The following is a 22,489-nucleotide window of genomic DNA, read 5'->3' as shown; positions in this document are numbered from 1 at the left end:
TAAAATGGAGAACTCTAAAATATTGACCATCTACTTCTATAAAGTCACTTTAGTCTCCTGAGCAAACAGATGAGAAATTATATCTAATATGTATCTTAAACAAACATTCATCACCCATCTTCTCTCCTATACAGTTGACCTTTAAAAGGCTTAATAAAACCTGGACTCTTTTTTTCAAAAAGAGAAAATAGTTGAGCAAGCGTTTGTATCCCTTGTGAGTTTAAATTGCTTGATCAATCTGCCATTAATACTAAGGGTGTTTTGAAGGACAAATTCCCCTACCACAGTGTAACTTTACCCCATTTCACCAGCATCTGCATGCATTACAATAGATGATAATGCACTGAAATAGCTAGCTGTGTACATACTGGGACCAAACGTGAGTAACCAAGTGATCCCGTTACAGCAAACCTTCCCTTCCTCATCCTACTCTCCCTCTCTCCACCCTAGACTGTAAGTTCTTTGTTGCTGTTATTTATATGTAGTGTCCCCTCTCCACCCAGTTACCTTCTTTAATGCCAATCTGCTTACAAATTTGGAGGGACAGGTCTGGGTTCTTCCGGATCCCGCCACCCACTCAGCAGGGTGTATCTTCTTTATTTTTTCCTATGAATTTATTTGGCGGTGCCTCCACTCCCCTCGCTCCTTCCTGGCAGGGTCACCAGGACAGCTTGGGAGGAAAATTTTAACCACAGGGTAATCCCCACTTACTTGCCAGATAGTTGGAGACTTCCAAGAAATAACACAAACACATACAATATATTCAACACAATAATTATATTAAGCTGGAGACAAATATAACAGGGTAGAACACTATTTTTAGGGTCACCGGTGCCCACGCTGATAATACCCGTGACTTTCCCCAGTCACGTGACTTGATGTAGCAAGTGTCCTGTTGGTACGTGTACTTTGTTGGGGCCCTTGATGACCTATGACCATGACATCTTCTCTGCAGTGGTTTAGCAGTGTGGCTGACGCGGTTCAGTACAGTCCAAAGGACCCACAAGTGGGAGGTGGTGGTAAATCCCTTCACAGGTTTAATATGCAGCAGGTTATAAAATCCTCCAACCCTCACTCCCTGGCTTGAGGACACAGTTCAGGGAGTAGGGGGTCCCCAAAACAAATTCCCTGACTGACTGACTAAAAGATGGTGCACTTACAAACTCCATGAATGAGCCTCAGGTTCAGAGATGACTCTGGACTCCTCAGTCACTGCAGAGGGGCTGCTGTATGCTGGCAGGGATCCTCTTCAGGCAGGAATCAGGCTGCTTTGGTCCCAGGATTTCCCTTCACCACAAAGGGGTGCAGGGTTCAAGGTGCAGATTACACAACTGTACTAAAATCCATATTGTAGTTTCCTAGCCCAGCGTCCAGACACACACAGCAGGCAGCAGCCCTGGACTAGCAGCCAAAGCAGAGCTGACCATGTGGTGACCGGTCTCACCTAGGGAGCTGGAGGGCGAACTCAGCCTGGCTGGGGAAGTTTTCCAGCAAAACTCTACAAACTGGGACTCATCAGTGGAGAAGGAAAAGCCCAGCCGAGGGCTCTGCTGTCAGGTCCCTAGAAGCCAGTTCTCAGGGGGAAGCCTGCATGCAGGCCTGAGACTTACCAGCTCCCCACACAGCCAGTTCTGCCTTTGCCCTGACTGGCTCCAGACTGACTCAAAAATGGCTTCTCCCCTTTCCTGAACTCCCTGGGAGGGGCATCTCACTCCCTATTGGTTGCCGGGCAGACTCTGAATCTGCCTTGGCTCCCTCTCCCTACCAGGGACCGTGGGCCTCTCCCTGAGCTGCCTGCAGACAGAGCCCCAGGAATGTAGGTAATCTCCTTGGGGGTTACATATATTAATGCCTCAAGGCCTCAAAAGAGATTGGGGGTCCTACTTTGCTATGCATTGTCTAAACGCATAGTGGGAGAAACCTCTGTGCTGGAGAGCTTACAATGTAAATAGATGAAGGGTGGGTGGAGAAACAGCAGCAGAGAGGTGAAGTGATTTGCCCAAGGTCACACAGCAAGCCAGTGGGAAAGTCAGGAATAGAATCCAGTTTTCCTGACACCCAGTCCAGCACTGTATCTGCTGGACCACAATGCCAAAGGGAATTTGTCTTTAGCAAATCTTGCAGATCCTGGAGAGGCTAGCCTCAGGAAGGGAGTTGCTTCTCACAAGGAGGAGAAATGAGCAGTGTTAAAGTGGGATCTTTTTCACTAACGTCCAATCTTCTAGAGATACTTGAATGACTTTCTACTGAGAAATGCTTGCATGATAGTTCAAAAAGCAGCCTTTGACATAGGTGCTGGAACTAGGAGTTCTTCACCCCTGGCTTGAAGTGGTTTCCATCATATACAGGGTTTACAGTTTGGTTCAATGGCTCTCATCACCCCCACTATACAAATTGTTTCAGCACCCCTGGCCTATGAAATTTTCTTAAGGGGGTGGCAACATTGGTTGCTGGATAGTTTTCTGATATTCTTGAAAAGGTCATTTCACTTCTCACTACAAGTACAGTGCAAATTATTAAAGAGCAAGAATTCCTACCTCCAACCCCCACAAAATATTATGGTTCATTTGCAGCACTGAACACAATTCTTATAACAAAGTTCTAAGGTTTATGGTTTTAGACTGGTGGAATTAAATGTAAACTGTTGAATCACTATCTGAAAGTAAATCTGAAGAGAATTCAAATGATAAACAATCATAGATTTAAGAACTCTTCCCACATCTGTATTGTATAAGTGTACCTAAGTCCATTGTACTCAGAACTGACCCGCTCAGTAAGAGTCGAATCATGCAAGGACTTACCACACTCAACTCACCTTTTATTCAATGGGAGTTGAGGGAACCTGGGCACTTTATGGGCTTGCTCCCTAATAGAATATACAGTAAAACTGGGCCACGTTGTCACTGCCAGGTGCTGTGAAGGAGCCATTAACTGAAATGCGGGTATGAAAATGCACCTGAATTCAGGGCTGGTAGCAGCAGATTCCATGAATCTGCATCCCCTAGCTAGTATTGGAGGAATCTGAGATCCAGAGATAAAAGGGCATGGTGCCAGAATGAGCCCATCAAGCTATCCTACCTGGTGCTGCAGGCCATGTGCCCCAGCTTTCTTCCTCAGCGGTCTTTTGTCACCTCTAACGAATACCCAGGGAGGCACTCTATATATGTTGCTTCTGGTCTCCTCTAGCAGACCTGGAATGTGGTTAGATACGTGCAGCATGTAGCATTTTGGGGACTTAGGATTTGCAGAACTGTGTGTAAGAATAACGCATGATCTTGTTTTGCAGACCACATCCCCTTTCCTCCTCCTTCTCCAAGACTTATTGAGACCCAGTAGACATGGGCTTGGATGCCATTTGTGGGTGCTAAGTTTGGAGATAAGTTCTTTGTCAGGTTCCCCATGTTCTCCTAACGAAGGTAGTGAAGAAGGGTTAAAATAGAGTGCCTTAAAATGTAGTTATTTTATTTAATTAAGTGCTGGCAAGGAATCTAAAGTCAGACTGGCAGCCCTGGAAACAGAAGTGCTCTGGCAACATCTCAGCCACTGCAAGGTACCTTACTACATCCTATCAGTGTACCTCTACCCTAGACCTCCTATGTGGTTCATTCAGTCTCTGTCTATCATGTTTTATTCCTTTTAGCTGAGACTCCCAATGAGGATATTGGTGGCTTTGTGATGTGAACATCTGTCCATTAGGAATCCCACTTTCGTGCCACATAGACCACCAAAAACTATTAGATGTTTAATGGCTTCCAGTCACTATTGGACTGGATATGAACTGATGACCTAGAGGAGAAAGGCTCCATGTCACATTGCTAATCTCCTGAGGCATCTGCTCCTCAGACATGGATTTGTCTCATTTCCTAAACCACTGATGACTTGTGCTTTCATTCCCTTAGGAAATCCCTTGGGTTGATATCAAATAGATGTTTATTTTTGGATTCTGTCCCAAAGAATAGTGTTGTGCTCTAATTTATTGTACTCTGATCCCCACATATCAATGAATAGGTCATCAGACAGTAGTAAAGGTCCAAAAAGCTTTATTGAAGGGGAAACATTATTAATAATAGAGTAGTTCCATGTGTTGTTCTTGAGCCAAGTAAAGCTAATAGGGCATTTTTGTTTTTAAAGGTAAAAGTGTAAAATATTTAACTCTGGATTGACGGCAACGTTCAGTCGCTACACTTATCAATTAATGAATAACTTTGCTTCAAAGTGAGAAATGCAGTTCCCAAGCTGTGTAGTAAACATCTTTAAATAGAACAAAAATCTTTGAGTTGCTAAGGGCCTATATTCATTTTTCTCCTTTTGTACCGGGAAAGGAACATTATCCATACAACTGTAATTCTGAATCCATTTATTTTAAAGCTCCGTGTGTGCCTTTTTTTCCCCTTCAGTCTTTAGAAATCAATCTTTGGAAGGGTTGTTTGGTCATTAATTCCGCTAACAGAATTTGCCAAATGCTATTTCAGATTATTCGCTATTGTAGGGAACACCAAGACTTGCAGAGAATAGGGAATAAGACTTTAATGAATAGATATATTTGCAGTAAAGTCTCTAGCTGAAGTCCGTTACAAATTCTTAGGATTACGATATGTTATCATGTAATTAAAGACTACATGATAATGCATATACACAGAGCCAACACTGTTGCAGAGGGGAAGTTGCTGGATTCTATTATACCTCATGCTTTGTCAGCAAAAATTCACCGAAGGTTGAACTGCATAAATTTTATTGCGGGTGATAAAAAATCAGAAAGGATGCAGCATAATTTTTCAGCTCTTATGTGGAGTTTATAGACTGATCAGAAAAATCTTCTCTTCTATTAAATATACTTAAGCTTTCAAAAAATGGAATATCAATGTCTATTTTAGTCGCTTTTCTGACTGTAAACTTTAAAGGGCTGAATTTGATGCCAGATTTAAGTTTAGTATGTAGTAAGGATTTCAAAGACGTTATGCTCAAGTTCTGAAAGAAGGGGAAGATGGAGAAGTCTGACATCTCTTCACACCACCTTTCTGCTATTCTCACCTGATTGAACAAAGCACTTTTGTAATGTCCAGCCTGTGCTCAAGTCCTTGACTGAATCAGGGCCTGACTCTGTGTTCTGTCTGTCCTCGAGACACCTGGCAAGGATCATGTGACACGAAAAGGACCTGCTTCCATATTCCCTATGCAGGTGAAACTCATTTTGCCTGTGATGGGAGTACAGAATTAGGCTGTCTGTGCTTCTAGTTTGCTGGATACCTTGGGACAGATAGTGAATAATACATGCTTTTTTATGTTTCAATCCAAATATACTATGTGGTGGTGGTTTGGGATTCCATAATCTGCAGAAAAATGATACAATGATCTTGTGTTGAGAAGATGGTCTGGTCTAATAGAAAACTGGGGGTTATTTTAAAAATTCCCTACACCAATTAATGGTATTCTTTAGATGGTGACCCTTAGCAGCACATTGATGTAAATTGCATTGAATATTGTGTGTATTTTAAAAATCGACACATGGCTGGTGACACTGACTAATGTCTGTGAGGGTTTTTCCCCCACCATTTAGAAGCTGTGTGTTCAACCCTGCTCAGATTATAAATGAAAATGCATTTGGATGTCAGGTTTTGGCGAATCAACCCATCACTTTTACTTCTCTGAGCAGGACACAGCGTATGTTAACACCGCAAAAAAGTTCTTAACATGGGTTAGCCAACCTGCATTGCGTTACTTGGGTTAAAGTAGCTGTGAAGACACAGCAACTCAGCTTTTCATTTGGGTTAGCAGCTCGAGTTAAAGCCTCTAGGAAATCTTAGGGCTGAACTCAAACTGCTAAAGAGAGTTAAAAGCTGAGTTGCCCTGGCTTCACTGCTCTTTTAACTCGACATAGCTAAAACAGGTTAGATAACCCGGTTAAGAGCACATTTTTGGGGGTGGTAGTGTGTGTGTGTGTGGGGGGGCAGTGTAGATGGATCCAAAGACCGGAATGGGGGAGTGTTTCAAATTGACGTCAAGGCACAGAAGCAGAACAGTGGCAGAAACAAGTCTCAATGTTGTGAAGTGCTGAGCACCCTCTGGTCCCACTTGAAGTGAATAGGAGTTGAGGGCACACAACAGCTTGCAGAATCAGGCCCTTACATAATCCATTCAGTGGTTCTTAACCTATTTACCCATGTGGGCCGCATCCAATACCTGTATGGCCCTGAGGATGTCACATGGGCCACAGCTGTGTGCTGGTTGGGCCGTAGGTTGAGAACTGCTGTTTCATGCCCATGTTACAACTGGCTTTGCCTATTATTGTTTTGGTGAATTTTGTGCTTATATGCTGACTTTTAGACTTGGCACTAGAAAATACTTCTCCCCAGCCATTTAGCAGAGGTCCTTTAACTAAGTCACCTAGCTAGTCTACCACTGAAAAACAATGGTTCTGAATGCTCATGTGATCTAAAGAAGATGTTGCAAGTGAAACTGTAGAGGGGAAAACAGCGGAGCAGAATTAAAGTAATCCTCTGACTATGTCCCTGGAGGACAACTAGACGCAGTCAAAACAATTATGCATAGAATGATGTTCTAATAACTTCTATTAATGGATGAAGTCAGCACCTAATTAAAAAAGCAACAACATTTCAGCGAAGGACATAATCAAATTAAAAGCTGATCCTACTTTCCTGAGGCCAACACAACTCCCATTGAAATCAGTGGAGTTTGCCTGCATCAGGACTGCAGGATTTATAGAAATAGTTTTCTCTTTCTGGTGGAGGGTAATTAGTCCTGTCTTTTTAAAATGTTGTCTCTTCCTTGCCTGTAACAGTGAATATATTCATTAGTTGGAATACTGTTGACTCAGACTATTATAAGGGGGAGAGTGGATGGCTAGACATGAAAACCCACTACAGCCACAATATCTAGCTTTGGGTGAGGTCCTTGCTGTTGACCAAAGTTTACAGCTGAACTGACCAAGGCAGAAGGGAGGGTCAAGTAAGATTCCTGAGGTCACGGAGGCCCTGATTCAGCAGTCCATTCCTATTCAACATAACACTTAAACATGTGCTTAAATCTAGAAACTTGAATGTGAGTTAAGCACCTGCTTAAGTGCTTTGCTGAATAGGGGGTATTTAAGCATATGCTTAAAGAGTTTTGGAGCTGTTGATGTGAAAGGACTTTTGTGGGCTTGACTTGAGTGGGCTTTGGAACACACCCTTGCTGATTGTAGCCAAAATGAATCACTGAGCCTCTGTTTGAACCTAGTCAAAGGTCCTGTAGTTCTGAATTCTTCTTTCTAGCCACTGCTTCCGGAGTTGGACAATGCTGAATTGTCTAGAGCATTGTTTAAACTGGTTTCTCTTTCACTCTTGCACTTCACTTTTGCTACCAATAGCTTTCAGAACCCAGTGGCACATCTGATGAGGAATTACCCTCCCGTGCAATAATAATCTGTCCCCCTAGTTACTGGAGGGATTCTGCATTGTACTCCGCTCCACAAGCTAATCAAAGACACAGGGATGTTGCTCTAGTTTATAATGGGGACAAAGTACAATTAAATTAAAAGCTGCAGTTTCTCTTCTGGCCTTCCTTGATCGTTATTTTACAATCCTGTTTGTAGTGCAATTTCAACACCTGCCAATTTTTGTCTGCTTCTCTCCCCCACCACATACGGGCAGGCAGAAATGCAGAAGACAGGCAGTGATGATATCACAACAAAGAAGCTGTATTGTTGTAATATCAGCGTTCTCTCTGATCATGGGCCAACATCGTACCCTCGGGTATCTCTTGACTTTCAGGAACTGTCCACTAGCTGTGGATGTACTGTATTCGTTGTCCTCGGGCCTTGGCCACACCAGACTTGGGAACTGCCCTAATCATTTGGTACAAGTAATTGTATAAAAGAAATGACTGACGCAATCAGCGTAGTCTGGTGGTTAAAGTATGAGAGTGGCAGTCAGGAGATCTGGGGTCTTTTCCCAATTTAACCCTTGATTTGCTGGAGTAAATTGCTTAATTTCCCTGTGCCTCAGTTTCCGCATCTGTCTTAGGGAGATAATAGCCACTTTTTAAAAACAGCGTTTTGATATCCTGGGGTGAATGGCTACACACAATGTCAAGTACTGTTACTATATTGGGGAAAACCCTATAGGCATTCTTGTAAGCATAGGACAATCTGACCTTGACATTTTGTTTTGTCTCTACGTGTTTAAATTTACATAGTTGATTCATGTTTTGTTAAGTGTTTATATTTCTGAAGAGATAAGGTTGGCGAGGTAATATCTGTTATATTGCAGGATTTGTACTTGCTGAAATTACATGTGTAAACTGTAAAGCCTTAAAGGACAATACAGTCCGAAGACAACTACTTCAGTAGTCTCCCATCTGTTAGACACGGTGACTGGAGCAGAGAAATCTGAAAGTGGGAAAACATAACCTTCGTTTTATCTGTAGCAGGAAGGTGATATGAACTGCTCCCATATAACAAAGGATTGCTGCAAAAGTAACTGCTGTCTTTCGTTCTTAAGATTTTACAGTAAAAAATTGTCTCCATGAAAAAAACCTCCGGATATGGGGAAAAGCCTGCTTTCCACATTGAGACACGTAATGGAAAACTTAATGGGCCCCCTGGATAAACACTACTGGACAATGCACCAGATTGTGATTGCTGTGTACAAATGACAAAAGAGAACTTCCCTTTTTTTATTATTTCTGACTTTCTCCCTTAGGCTGCCATTAAAATTAAAAGTAATAGAATGATAGTAACTGTTCGTGGTGCCTGGCTCCCTTGGGCTTGGGACTTATATACATTTTAAAAATAAGTTAATTATTAGTTTTGGGGAACATTTTAGAGCAGATTAGTAAAACCACAAATTCACTGTCAGATCTGTCTTCAGACTCCTACATTGGAGTTGTGCTGTACAATAAAAAGAAACTTGGAGATGTTCAGCTGTATGAAGCAGCTGACAGCAACAATTGCCATCTACCATTTATGTGATACTAACTGGCAAGCGTGGTCTTGTCTTGGTCTCTGTTACTATTATTGTAATAAGAAGCTGTTCAGAGGCATTTATACTAGAGGGGAACACTTGGGGTTAAGATCTGAGGCAAAATTAATGGTATTCAAAGCTTTTTTGTAGTCATTAGGGATTACTTTTTGACAGTATCCGCTAATATTGAGTAATTCAGTTGAGTGCCCAACTTGGGACACATGATTGTTACAGCTTCTGAGAACAGCAAACTCCAGTGGAAGTACTATAATAAACCTTTCTATTGTTTCAATAGGGCTCTTCTGTCAGCTCTGCTTACAATGTCCTCAATAGCCCAAGTCCCCAACCCTCAGGCAAGGTTATGTGATCTTACATGTGTTTAATGGGACAAACTATCTGCACCATGAGGATACGACAGGATCTGGTCATTTGATAACGATACCATTCAACCATGATATTGCATGCAACCCAAACGGAAAGCATGATCCAGCGTCTCCTTGAAATTGATGGCTTGGACATCAGTGGGAGTAGGATTGGCCCCTAAATATGAGGGTTTTTTTAAAGGTTCTACAAGCTGTAGGATGAGACTGATCCATGAAAATCTGAGACTGACTTGCGCATTTCAGGATGGATGGTACCCATACCCCCTATCAGCCACCACTTTTATCAACTAGTTTGGAGAAAAAATGGCATAGGAGGGCAGCAGAGAACATTATGGGCTAAATTCTTAGGTTCATCCAAACTGCATGGAGGACAAATCAAATCCCTTGCGCTTCCCTGATCTTGGTGCTGCTCAGTGAATCTCTTCTTTCTTGTGCTGTTTTAGAACAGCCTTCCCTTGGCTCGTACATAGGCTTTTAGTAGCCACAAGGACCAAAAACCAAGCCCGGGATCAGCATAGCCCAGGGGGCATGCTAACTTCTCCTTTGCTCTAATTATGCCTATTGCAGCAGGAGGTTGGATTTTGTGGCATGGAAGCCCCCATGTTGGCTGTCTGTCACTGGAGGATCACCCTTGCACTGGAGTGATCCTCCCTACGCTGTTTGGACAGGTTTTGTGGTTGAAGTATGCCAAGCAGTGCACCATAAAGCAGCCACTCTGAGCCCAAGGATCCACTATAAATATATATTAAAGGTTTTAGTTTGCCCAGCACTGAGTCCACGTATCCAGGCACAGCACTAAGCGTGGGATCCATGGAGGGACTTAGGTATTGCAATGCTGACCGTCAGGGTGCTAACTTTTAGGGGCCCAGAATGTCACAGGAACAATATTGCGATCCACAAAGCTTGAGTTCAGCACCTAAGCTCCCTGTACTATGAATGAAGACAGATAGGTGCCTTAGACTGCAATCCACAAAGCCAGCATGCTAGATGGGGAACTGCTTAAAGTAGTCAATGGGAGACTCCAACCAGAGGTGTGTGTGCTGAGCCCTGCCCCTCTCAGATAGGTATTTACATCTGGGCTGCAGGGAGGCACCTAGCTCTGCTAGTGCTCCATGAACTGGGGGAAGATAGGTGCTTGGCTGTCTGAGGTGCATGAGGAACCTGAAACAAAACAGCTGGGGAGGGGCGAGGAGGCCCTCCTTTAGAACCTTTGACCTAGTAGGGTGCTCACACCCAAGATGTTGGAGGCCCCCAGTTCAAGTCCCCTGCTCCTCCCAAGGAGGAAGAATTTGAACAGGGATCTGCCACCTCTCAGGTGATTGCCTCTCCCTAGGCTATGGAATAGTCTCCCTCAATTTCTCCTCTTCAAGTTGTTCTGCTTTAATTAAACAATGACATATTTAAATGGGCCAGAGAAAGAGCCTGGGGACAGGGGGCAGTCATTCTGTGTTTGTGTGAACTTGCCCGAGGGGCCCAATCCGGTAGGCATGCTCAGAGGCTGCCTACTAGATCAGGCCCCCACATGTGACTTGGGCAGCCAAATCTTTCCTGGTTTGTGAATCGCTCAGGGGCTTAGGTGCTCAGACACCTGTCTTGAGGCAGCAGTGAGCCTGCTCAGGCAGAATAGAGGCACCTAGAGTGAAGCTGCAGTGTAGGTGCCCAGAGGAAAAAAAAAAAACAACTTAGGTGCAGAGTGAGTGTAGAGGCCTACAAGGTTAGGTGACAGCCGAGCAGTTTTGTGGATTGCAGTGGTACCTAAAAATGGGAATTAGGTGCCTAAGTATTTTTGTGGATCCACCCCTTAGTTCCTACCAGTTTGTGTAGAAGCTTTGTATAGTATATCAGAGTATGGATAGCAGCATGAGTGGACATATGCACTAGTCCTGCCAGAAGCAATGGTAATAATAAAGTGAGTACATATCTATGATCTGAATCTCTGAGTTTTCTGTTCCTCACTCTCTCTACTAAAGTGGGATTGAGGGGAACTCCATTTTCATTACTATTGACAGTTCCAGCATTAAACTTGTGTTCCTCTCTTTTGAAGAGGAAGTAGCTGAACCAGTTAAGTTTCCTGGTGGCTACACTCCTCCTAGCTTTCAGTGTGGTTACTCTAAAACAGGGGTGGGCAAACTTTTTGGCCCAAGGGCCACATCTGCGTATGGAAATTATATGGCAGGCCATGAATGCTCACGAAATTGGGAGTTGGGGTGCGGGAGGGGGTCAGGGGTGCAGGCTCCAGACAGCGTTTACCTCAAGCAGCTCCCAGAAGCAGCAGCATGTCCCTCTTCCGGCTCCTACGCAGAGGCGCAGCCCGGAGGCTCTGCACGCTGCCCTGTCCGCAGGAGCTGCCCCTGCAGCTCCCATTGGCCACGGTTACCAGCCAATGGGAGCTGTGGGGGCAGTGTGCAGAGCCCCCTGGCTGCCCCTACGCTTAGGAGGTGGAAAGGGGATATGCCGCTGCTTCCAGGAGCCATGCGGAGACCTGGCATGCACGGAGCGGGGCAAGCCCTCAACCCCGCTTCTCGCCTGGAGCGGGGGAAGCCCCGGCCCCCGCTCTTCGGCTGGAGCTCAAGGGCCGGATTAAAATGTCTGAAGGGCCTGATGCGGCCCCCGGGCCATAGTTTGCCCACCCCTGCTCTAAAACAAATCACCCCTGCCCATAGTGCTTCTTTTCATCTTAATGCTGTGTTTATGAATACCCAAACCACTAAAGCCTTAGAGCCAGCCACCTGCTTTCTCATTGCACTACTTCTGTCCTTTTGCCCACCTGTCCTGATTTTCATACGGTTTCATCGCAGCACAGAAGCTAGCAGCCTTGAAATTATCATTGTTGAGACTCTTGGCATTAAAGGCAGCTTGCCTATTCTATTGTGTGGCCACCACTCTATAGAGCTAGTAATGCAACAATGCCAAATTTAAATAATAAAAGAGTGTTTGGCTTCAGAAGATGTAGCCACTCTAAAGACCAGCTAAGGCCTCTGGGGAAACATTTTGAAAGAAATGTTTTACTTGGATATCAGAAAAAAATAAGATCTCTTCCCCTGTTGTGTGGCTGCTGCCCAGAAAACAGGATCTCTGTTTCGCTCATTTGCTCCTGCAGCTTAGCCTACATGTGAAGTCTCTTAATCCACAGTGTGGGACAACCTAACAATTTCCACAGTAACTGTGTCAAAAAAGGATGTTCATGACTCCAAACAAGGAACAATCAGAAAAGAGCAAGTGAACTCCTAGGAGACAAAGAACTGGTTTTCATGCAAATAGTATTAAAGGGGTGTTTGTGTAGCTGTGAAGATTTTTAAAAAGGCATTTAAGTTTTTAAAACAATTATAAAAAATAGTACATTTTTTTTTAAAACTCTACTTACTATGTGCTTTGTATTTTACTGCAAGTAGACAGGGAGGCTAGGTTGGTCACTGTGGCAGCAATTCTGCAATGGTACCCTACCCCCCACCCCCACCAGCATGGGGCCCTGCCTGCCCCGAGCTCATTGCAGGATTTAGGCCTTTTCCCCAGAGCTTGCAATCCGATTTATTTGGGAAGAAATATGTGTGATGCACAACCTCATTTTAATGAAGAATTTCCGGCTGGGACCCAGACAGCATGGAGAATGGCATTTTGAAGAGCAACATGGTGTCCTCTACACAACATGACCCATGCTAGGTCATGTTGCATGAACGATGCTATTTTGCTCTACACAAGGGTGTCCTCCACACCTGTGACCTTGAACACATGGTGTGGGCGAGGTCACACCGGGTATACCTTGCATGCACCATATATATGAAGACATGCTGTGTGGAGCAAAATGGCATCCTCTGCACACTGGGGATCACCACAACCCCCCTCTGCTGATGGTGGGACTCCCAGTTGGGGAACTGCTTACTTAGGGCCAACAAAGGCAAATCTCTGCCTTTGGCTCATCAAGCCAGTGCACAGGTGCCCCACAAAGCTAGGGTGACCAGATAGCAAGTGTGAAAAAGTGGGACAGGGGCTGGGGGGTAATAGGAGCCTATATAAGAAAAAGCCCCAACTATCAGGACTGTTCCTATCAAATCAGCACCTCTGGTCACCCTCCATAAAGCAGCAAGGCCTGGTTATACAAGGTGCTCCCCACGCAGGCACTAAACAGCACTGGAATAAGGTCTGTCAGAGACGCAGGGCGCTTGGCTTCTCCCCATGCGGCTGATCCCCCAAGGGTCCTGCAGGAATGGGGAAGGTGGGCACCTTGCTGCCAAAGACTCCTTGCCCCTTTGAGCAGGTGTGGGACAAAGCTGGGGGCCTGCAGGCCTCATGTGAAACTCGCTGGATGTGGTAGAAATCCTGTTACTTCCTTCCCCTAGAAGCAGGCACTGGGATGGCTGAATTGGGGTGATGGAGGAACCCCTCCTGGAAAAGGGCCAGGCCCCGAGTGTCCCCAGGGACCAGCCCCGCTAGGGCACTCCACAGCCCCAAAGCTGCCCCTCGGGCCTTCATGCCGGTAGTTTAGGACGGGAGGCTAAGGCTAATAGGTAGCAGCCTGTGGGTTTCCTCTGCAGCCGAAAATGGTGTCGCTGTGCCTTTAAGAGGGTGTACTAGTCGCCGTACCCGCCCGCCTCACTTTCCAAACCAGTTCAGAGACCGAGATACGCAAAGTTTAGGCAGGTGCATGCGCATGCGCAGCGTGTAGGTCACCGGCGCGCAGGCGCAATCACCTGCTTGCTGCCCCCGGTACATCCGGGTCATTCGCACGCCCGCACGGTCTCCCTGGTGGTTGCAGCCTGTTCCCTGCGGCGGCCCGGTGCTGCCAAGATCGGTCCGTCCCCTCAGCGGGGCTCCGGCCGCAGCGCTGCCTCGAGCCGAGCGGGGAGAGGCGGCTCCGGGGTCCATCCACGCCCGCGCTGGGGCGGCTCGGTGAGTGTCAGGGGCGGGCGAGGCGGGGCGCAGCTGCCGGGGGCGGAGCGGGCGGCTCGTCTCAGCTCCCCCATCCCCTCCCGTCGTCAGTGACCTCGGCACCCGCCCCTCCCCCTCCAAGCGCCGCCACTCCTCCCGGGACCTGCGTCCTCGCCCCGACTCCTTCCGCTCCGCGATAATCAACCCCCACCGCACTGACCCTCTCTGCTCCCCGTACCCGTCACCTCTCTGACCTCCCCTGCCCCCACCGCACTGACCCTCTCTGCTCCCCGTACCCGTCACCTCTCTGACCTCCCCTGCCCCCACCGCACTGACCCTCTCTGCTCCCCGTACCCGTCACCTCTGACCTCCCTTCACCTCAGCCCTGCCCCCACCCCACTGACCCTCTCTGCTCCCCGTACCCGTCACCTCTCTGATCTCCCTTCACCTCAGCCCTGCCCCCACCCCACTGACCCTCTCTGCTCCCCGTACCCGTCACCTCTCTGACCTCCCCTCACCTCAGCCCTGCCCCCACCCCACTGACCCTCTCTGCTCCCCGTACCCGTCACCTCTCTGACCTCCCCTCACCTCAGCCCTGCCCCCACCCTACTGACCCTCTCTGCTCCCCGTACCCGTCACCTCTCTGACCTCCCCTCACCTCAGCCCTGCCCCCACCCTACTGACCCTCTCTGCTCCCCGTACCCGCTTCTCTCACTGACCTCCCGTGACCCCATTTCCCTCACCTTAGCCCCGCCCCCATCAACCCTCTCTGCTCCCCAAATCCACCTCTGTCATAGAGCTCACCTCAGCCCCACCGACCCCCTCCACTACTCATACCTGTCACCTCTCTGACCTCCCCTCTGCTCCCCATACCTGCTTCCCTCACTGACCTCCCCTGACCCCACTCCCTTGCCTCACCTCAGCCCTGCTCCTACCCCCACTGACCCCCTCTACTTCCCGCAACCGCCTCCCTCACTGATCCCACTCCTTCACCTTAGTGCTGTCCATACCTGTCACCTCTCTGATCTTCCCCAACCCTGCTCCCTCACCTCAGTCCCGCCCATCCCCCACTGACCTTCTCTGCCCTTGACCCCGCTCCCTCACCTCAGCCCCACTAACCCCCTCTGCTCCCCATACCTGCTTCTCTCACTGAGCTCCCCAACCCTGTTCCCTCATCTCAGTCCCCCCCACCAACCCCCTCTACTCCCTATACCCACCTCCCTCACTGTCCTCCCCTGACCTCAGCTTCACCCCCTTTTCCCCATTGCCCCCCTTCTGTTCTCCATACCTGCCTCACTGACTCCTTACCTCAGCTGCCTCATCACCCTCACTTGGCCTCAGCCCTGTCCCCTGAGTTCCATTTATGTCCTGCTCCCTGAGCCCAAGCTGGCTCTTCCCTGCCATACATATACACACTGATTTTCCCCACCATCTTCTTAGTGGCCCTATCCTTTCATTCCTCTCCTATGCCCTCCTGCTGTTTCCCACGTCATCTCCCTGCTGACCAGGACCCCCCACTCTCCTTATTCTCACTATCCATGCATGCACTTTCTAACACCCCCCACTCAAACACACCTGCCTTCCATCCTAAGTCAACTGTGCTCCTTCTTATTCCTTTAACTGCCCCACTGACTCCATCTATTGCCTCACCCTGCTGGCTCCACTGCCAATTATCCTAAGCTACTTACCCTCTACTTTTTTCCTCCTGACTCCCCACACTGACCCTAGTTCTCCTCCCTCAGCTTCTTTTTTCCTCTTTCCAGCCAACTCTCATCAGTTACATCTTCCCTGACTGTCCTCTTGGCCAGTTCTTCCATCACAGACCACTCTTTAACCCCATGTTCAAACCTCCCAGTCATCTATCCTCTCTCTCCACTGATCTTCTACCTATTGCCCGGGGCCCGGTTCCTAGCATCTGCTTCCTTGCTCTCAGTCAAACACTGGTGACCAAATCCCATCACTTCTCGCTGACCCTCACTGAACTCCAATTCTTTCATCCCTTCCTGTTGTGTTCTCTTCACTGAGTATTCTATCAAAGTTCTTAATCCTTCTATTCATTTCCTCCCTTCCTCACACATTGATCCAACTCTCCCCTTAAACCTGGCTTCTTTCTCTTCCTTCCTATCATTCTTCTCACACCCTCAACCATACCTTCATCACTTTCTCACTCTACTGGCTTCCAGGCTCATCACTGTCTTCATCATCCTATACAGTCTGCCTGGACACTCTCTCCTCCACTGCCTGCTTTATTTCCGTGTATGCCCTGCAGGCACTTAATAATGACACTTAGAGGAGGCAGCAGGGGTGTGTAATTGTTCATCCCTCTTATTTTTTTTTTAAATCAGTATTTTGACTATGCAAGAAACTGCAGTAGTCACATGTTGATCTATGATTACTTTGCCTCTGGAATGCAGTGGTTCTCCGCATTCCCCCTCCCCCCAAGTCTCTGTGGGTACTGGGCACCCCTCCCCTGAGAGGGGTGTGTGCATGGGACATGAATCTATGAAGAGGGGCTCAGCAAAAAAGAATTTGGAAACCTCTGCACTAGTTTGTATAAATTGTCATGTATAAAAAGGTACCCCAGATCTATCCATTCCCAAAGGATTTAATCTTCTTTCCCTTCCAAATATCAGACATTGGCCAATTTCCCCACTCATGTAAGTGGACACATTTCCATCGATGTTAATGGAGTTGTCTACTTGTGCCAGTAGTTAGTGACCTAACCTCATTTTCTATTTAATTTAAATGGCCTTCACTTGAACCCGTTTGCATTTGGGGCACTGTAGTCACACCACAGAATCCAAGATACATAGATCATTTCAGGATTTGTAGTAATGGAAGAATAGTATGAACGTTTGCTGTTGACCTCTAAGGCTAAGCTTGTTGAAGGGATATCTAGTTTCTCTAAAAAGCTAAGACTAAAATATGCAATGGTTTATCTAGAATACATAACTCATTGTGGATTTATGGTAGTATTGGTAATATCTTGAAGTTTAGACAGCATAATAAAATGTTATCTGTAGTAGTAGGTGATTGACTCACAGGGCTATAATTCTATCTAGGGTTCAGGTGAATTCCTAAACCATGAAAGGAAAGTAATAATTAAAAAAAAAAATTTAATAAATGGAACTGATGATAAAATCCAGTTCACAGGACATTAATTTTCTCTTACTTGATTTAAGAATATGTGGAAGAAATGTAATTCAGAGCCTCTGTTTGTCACTTTGCAGTTGAATCACTGCTCATGAAAATACTAAGTGACTTTTTTAACAGCTAAAATATTTTTATGTAGACTGCTGCTGTGAAGTTTCTTGGTATTTTTCTCCCTTTGCATTTTCTATGCAACTTCATCAGCATCCTAGGCCTTGATGGCAGTAATAGTTTGACAGATGTCAGGGTGTTTTGCTGTAATGATGAAGTCTCATTGTTCATTTAAAACTTGTACACCATTTTTAATGCCTCTGATGGAATGTGCTATGTAAGTGCAAAGTATTGTTGTTCTCAGTTGTGCATTGATCCTCCCCCTATTACACAGGAAAATAATTTTGTAACTTCAGTCATGGTATATTCTCACCTACATTACATTTTACTCCATACTCTCTCCTATTATGAATTGAACATGCTGTCTCTTTACACAAAACTGGAAAATTGTTGAATTGTTTATGGTCTTAGTACTTCAGAGCACTTTACAAACACTAATGAAGTAAGACTTGCAATATACCGGTGAGTTAGGACAGCGTTATCCCCATTTTATGAATTGGGGTGGGTAGCGAACTGGGGAAGAAAGATTAAATGGTTATCTAAGGTCACATAGTAAATTATTGGCAGGGCTAGAACTTGAATCCAAATATCCTCCTGGTTGTGTGCTCTGCCTGGTAAATTGCTCTTTACCAAAATGCACAGATTTAAGAGGTTTTTCAGGGTTCCATTTTCTTTAGTATCTTTACGAGGAATGATTCCAGAGTGCTTTGCAGAGACACTGTTGCTTCACCACTAAAATGCATCCACTTTTGGGATGGCATAGAGGTACTATTCCATACCAATAACAAGTGTTTAATAAGAAAGTGAAAAACTTTTTACCTAAGTCAAACTATAAGATGCGGGTGTAAGTAAGCAGAAAGCTGTTAGTAAGGTATTCTTCTTATCATTAAATGCATTTGTGTTTAAAAAAAAGCTCAGAAGCTCTAATTGGATCAAGAACCCATTGTGCTAGGTGCTGTGCACTTGTATAGTAAGAAATGGTCTCTGCCCCAAAAGCTTTCCTCCTCTAAAAATTGCTGTGTTGTCTTTAACTATAGTGGACCATTGTGTGACTATGCCATCCAAATAAATCATGGTAAAGCAAGTTAAAAATATTGTAGGGAAAATATGGAGATAGTTTTGATACAACAGCAAATACCCTGAACAAAGTTCGTAGACCTCACTCACAGGACAGATACTGGGTTTTGGTATTGTAAAGACACAGAGAGGCAGGGAATATTCCTATTGAGCACTAATGAATTATTGAGCAATACAGTGATAGAAATTGACTCTGCCATTTAGAAGATAGTGTTTAGAGGGACACTAGTGGTGGTTTCTAGTTACTTGGAGGATAATAAACCTGAATTATTTTAATTATTTATTCGCGGTCTTTATCTAGCAGAATACTTCTCTTGGGCAAATGAAGTATTCTCCGTCACATCTGAAAATCTTGCTATAATCTTCATCTACACCTTCAGTTCTTTTTGCTTGCACTATTGTTGCTTCGGGCTCACCAAAGGTTTCCACTCTCCAGCATATGCAGAAATTTACTCTTCACTTTCTCATGAATTCAAAGTAGCATGACCAAATGAATCCTAGCATTAGCTTCATGAGATTCAATTTAATTTCAGGGCCTGTTTTAAACTTACCCTATTATACTTTCTCACACTCAAGAACTGAGACTGGTAGCCAAATACAAGTTTTTGGCAGTATTTCGTTTTAGTGTCCATAGTGTGTGTGTGTGTGTGTGTGTGTATTTCGTATTTTAAGACCCTACATAAAAAAGAAACTGCCTGATGACACTTTGTCACTGTTGAGCATTCTGAAATATGAGCATTTATTATCACCCCCTCCTGATTCACGTGACAGTGAAACCACTTTTATTGAATTGCAATTACTTTTAATGAAAATGTCACACTAGTGTTTTGTTGTGTGCGTTGTAGCTAACTGTACTAGCAGTGTATACAAAACATATGGAACATCACCTCCCTCCCCGAACTGAGACATGAGGTATATTCTTCTTGTACTCTGAGTATGCTCACTCAACAAGTTCTTACGTATTCACTCATGACAAATAATTTTCAAATACTGGACAATGAAAGACATTAACAGATTATAAACCAAACATACACCGAATGCAATACAAGAGCTACACCAAGAGGTCAAGGATTGCTGCAGATGCAATGGACAGAGAAGCCATTAGTAAGACGCTAGAACTGTGTGTGGATCCTTTGGATCCCCCTAAGCGCTCGGAGGCAAGAGTAAACGTTGTTTTTAGAGTGGCACCACCATCAGTTGGTGTAGGTGAAGCACAGTTGACACATAACAAATGCAAGAATTTGAACATAGCTAGCCCACCTGGTTCTGTAACACAATACCAAGGATGATAGAGACACCTTGGTTGGTCCAACACAGGTATTTGACACCAACCTTATCTATTCAAGACTGATAGGCCTACAAGCAAATTCTCAAAAGGGTCACATCAAGAATATCTTGTCACATGAGCTGGCTTCTTGTACCAATGTCCCTGTTCATTGACTGTGGTTACAGGATTGCTAAGGCCAAGTCTAAACTAAAGAAGTAGCTGCAGATGGAGGTGTCAACTAGACATACTTCACAAGACGTTATCTCCACAGTCATTGAAGTTCCATAATTCTTTGGGTATTATACTGGCCAGCAAGTGATATCATCAAGGACTTTGACAAGGTTCAGAGTCTACATTGAACACAAGTTAGCAGCAGGTGATATAGACTTTGTCTTCTACAGGTACAATGGTGTCAGCACAAAGACTGTTGCAAGATCTAGCATAGCTACAGAAGCAAGCAGAATGCATTAGTTGAGTACAAGTACACAGTTGCCTCTGCAGAATGCTGCACTTGCTCCTCCAGACACTTTGAAGTTAATCAAGTGCTCCTGTGAGAGCAGTGCACCTTGTAAATCGACGAGAGGTGGCTGTAACAATGCCATACTGCCATGTGCTATGTTCTGTGCATGCCAAGGAAGTATGGCATATTGCAATAACCTGGCAAAATCAGTTCTAGCATTTGCAGATGAAAATGGGGATGCACGTAGTGACCTGTATTACACATAATAGGATACTAAACTATAGTTTGAATGAGGGAGAATACTAGAAGTCATTTATAATTATTCCAAAATGAAGTATTTAGTTAAAATTATCATAATTATAATTGTTTGAAAAAATGTATTTAGTTTGAATATTTTTCACATTAAAGGAAACTCTTCTGCTTTGATTTTGTGTGCCCCTAGATAATGCAAACTCTTACTGATTGTTTGGGTGGGGCGGGGGGAGAATGTGGCAAGTGTGGGATGTAATGATATTTCAGAATGCTCAGGCAGATTCTTAAAATGTATGGTCTTGAGATCTAGAATCCACAGAAAACTTGTACAGACCCCAAAGCAAGGTTGAGTGGCTGCCGGCTTTATTTCTGGAGCTCCTGCCATCTGGAGCAGCCACCTGCATATCTATCTGTCTCAACTCAAGCTAATTTCAAGTCTCATTTGAATAACATAAAGATACAAAATAAAGTTGCATAAGGAAGAGTATCGTGCCTGTGTTATAGATTGCAACCCAAGTAGTTTAGAGACTTAAGTATTACTTAGTCCTTTTATGCTCTATTACAGGGGTCGGAAACCTTTCAGAAGTGGTGTGCCGAGTCTTCATTTATTCACTTTAATTTAAGGTTTTGCATGCCGGTAATACATTTTAACGTTTTTTAGAAGGTCTCTCCTATAAGTCTATATATAATATAACTAAACTACTGTTGTATGTAAAGTAAACAAGGTTTTCAAAATGTTTAAGAAGCTTCATTTAAAATTACATTAAAATGCTGATCTTAAGCCGCCGACCTGCTCAGCCCGCTGCCAGCCTGGGGTTCCATTCACCTAGGGCGTCTGTGGGCTGAGCGGGGCCTGTGGCCGGAACCCTGGCTGGCAAGGGGCTGGCAGCCAGAACACCAGGTTGGCAGCGGGCTGAGCGGGGCTGGCGGCTGGGACCCCAGCTGGTAAGGGGCCGGCAGCCAGATCCCCAGACCGGCAGCGGGCTGAGCGGGGCCAGGGGCCGGGACCCCAGACCGGCAGCGGGCCGAGTGGCTCAGCCCACTGCCGGTCTGGGGCTCTGGCTGCCGGCCCCTTGCCAGCTGGGATCCCAGCCACTGGCCCCGCTCAGCTTGCTACCAACCTGGTGCTCGGGGAGGGATGTGGGGGGTGCAAGAGTCAGGGCAGGGGGTGTGGGGGGGCTGGGTATGTGTGGGGAGTGCAGGAGTCAGGGCAGGGGGGTGTGGGGAGTGCAGGAGTCAGGGCAGGGGGGTGTGGGGTCTGGGTATGTGTGGAGGGTGAAGGAGTCAGGGCAGAGGGTTGGGGGCATGTGAGGGGGTGCAGGAGTCGGCATGGGGTGTGGGGGGGATGCAGGGAGCTGGGGTGCAGGAGTCAGGGCATGGGGTGTGAGGCGGTTGCAGGGGGCTGCGGGGGTCAGGGCAAAGGGCTGGGGGTGGGTGGGCTGGGATCATGGGGGTGCTCCCTGCCCCCTGAGCGGCTCATGGCAGGGGGCTGGAGGGATATGCCCCGCTCCTACCCTCCTTCCCCCTGCCTCTTCTCCACCTCCTTACCGGTCTGAGCAGCGAGGGCGCTGGGGCTGCTCTTCTCCCCTCCCTTGCAAGGGCCAGCGGCGGCAGGGAGGGAGAGGAGACGGGGTTCCATGCAGCACGCTAAGGGAAGAGGCGGGGGAGGGGGAAGCTTGGCTGCTTGCGGAGCCTGCCCTACAGCACCGGACGGCAGGACCAAGCTTGCTTCTGCTCCCGTCCCCGCCAGAGAGAGTGGTAGGCGGGGGGCGGAGAAGAGTGGGCTGGGTCGGGCAGGATTTTTAATGGCACATTGCTGCCTGCTGGGGTCCGGCTTGGCCCGCTGCCGGGGTTCGGCAGCGGGCTGAGCCAGACCCCGGCGGGCAGCAGCGTGCCATTAAAAATCGGCTCGCGTGCCGTCTTTGGCACATGTGCCATAGATTGCCAACCCCTGCTCTATTAC

At 46.3% G+C, this 22,489-nt stretch overlaps 1 protein-coding gene across 10 annotated transcripts in view; it reads left to right on the top strand.

The window, feature by feature from the left end:
* Window positions 1-22,489, top strand: part of CYRIB (CYFIP related Rac1 interactor B) — a 157,231-nt gene that overhangs the window by 11,557 nt on the left and 123,185 nt on the right. Inside the window, exon 1 of one of the 10 annotated variants that reach the window (XM_065586139.1) lies at window positions 14,000-14,230. The exons of 6 other annotated variants lie outside the window; for them this stretch is intronic. The gene's annotated coding sequence lies outside the window, so the exon portion shown is untranslated. Of the gene's footprint in view, window positions 1-13,999; window positions 14,231-22,489 lie in introns of those variants that run through there. 3 more of the 10 variants (XM_065586141.1, XM_065586147.1, XM_065586142.1) reach the window with 3 other exon arrangements.

This window comes from Chrysemys picta, chromosome 2 (assembly GCF_011386835.1).
Source record: "Chrysemys picta bellii isolate R12L10 chromosome 2, ASM1138683v2, whole genome shotgun sequence".
NCBI classification, from domain to species: Eukaryota; Metazoa; Chordata; order Testudines; family Emydidae; genus Chrysemys; species Chrysemys picta.
The sequence above is the reverse complement of the archived record's forward strand: the minus strand, read 5'-3'. Positions and strand labels throughout refer to the sequence as shown.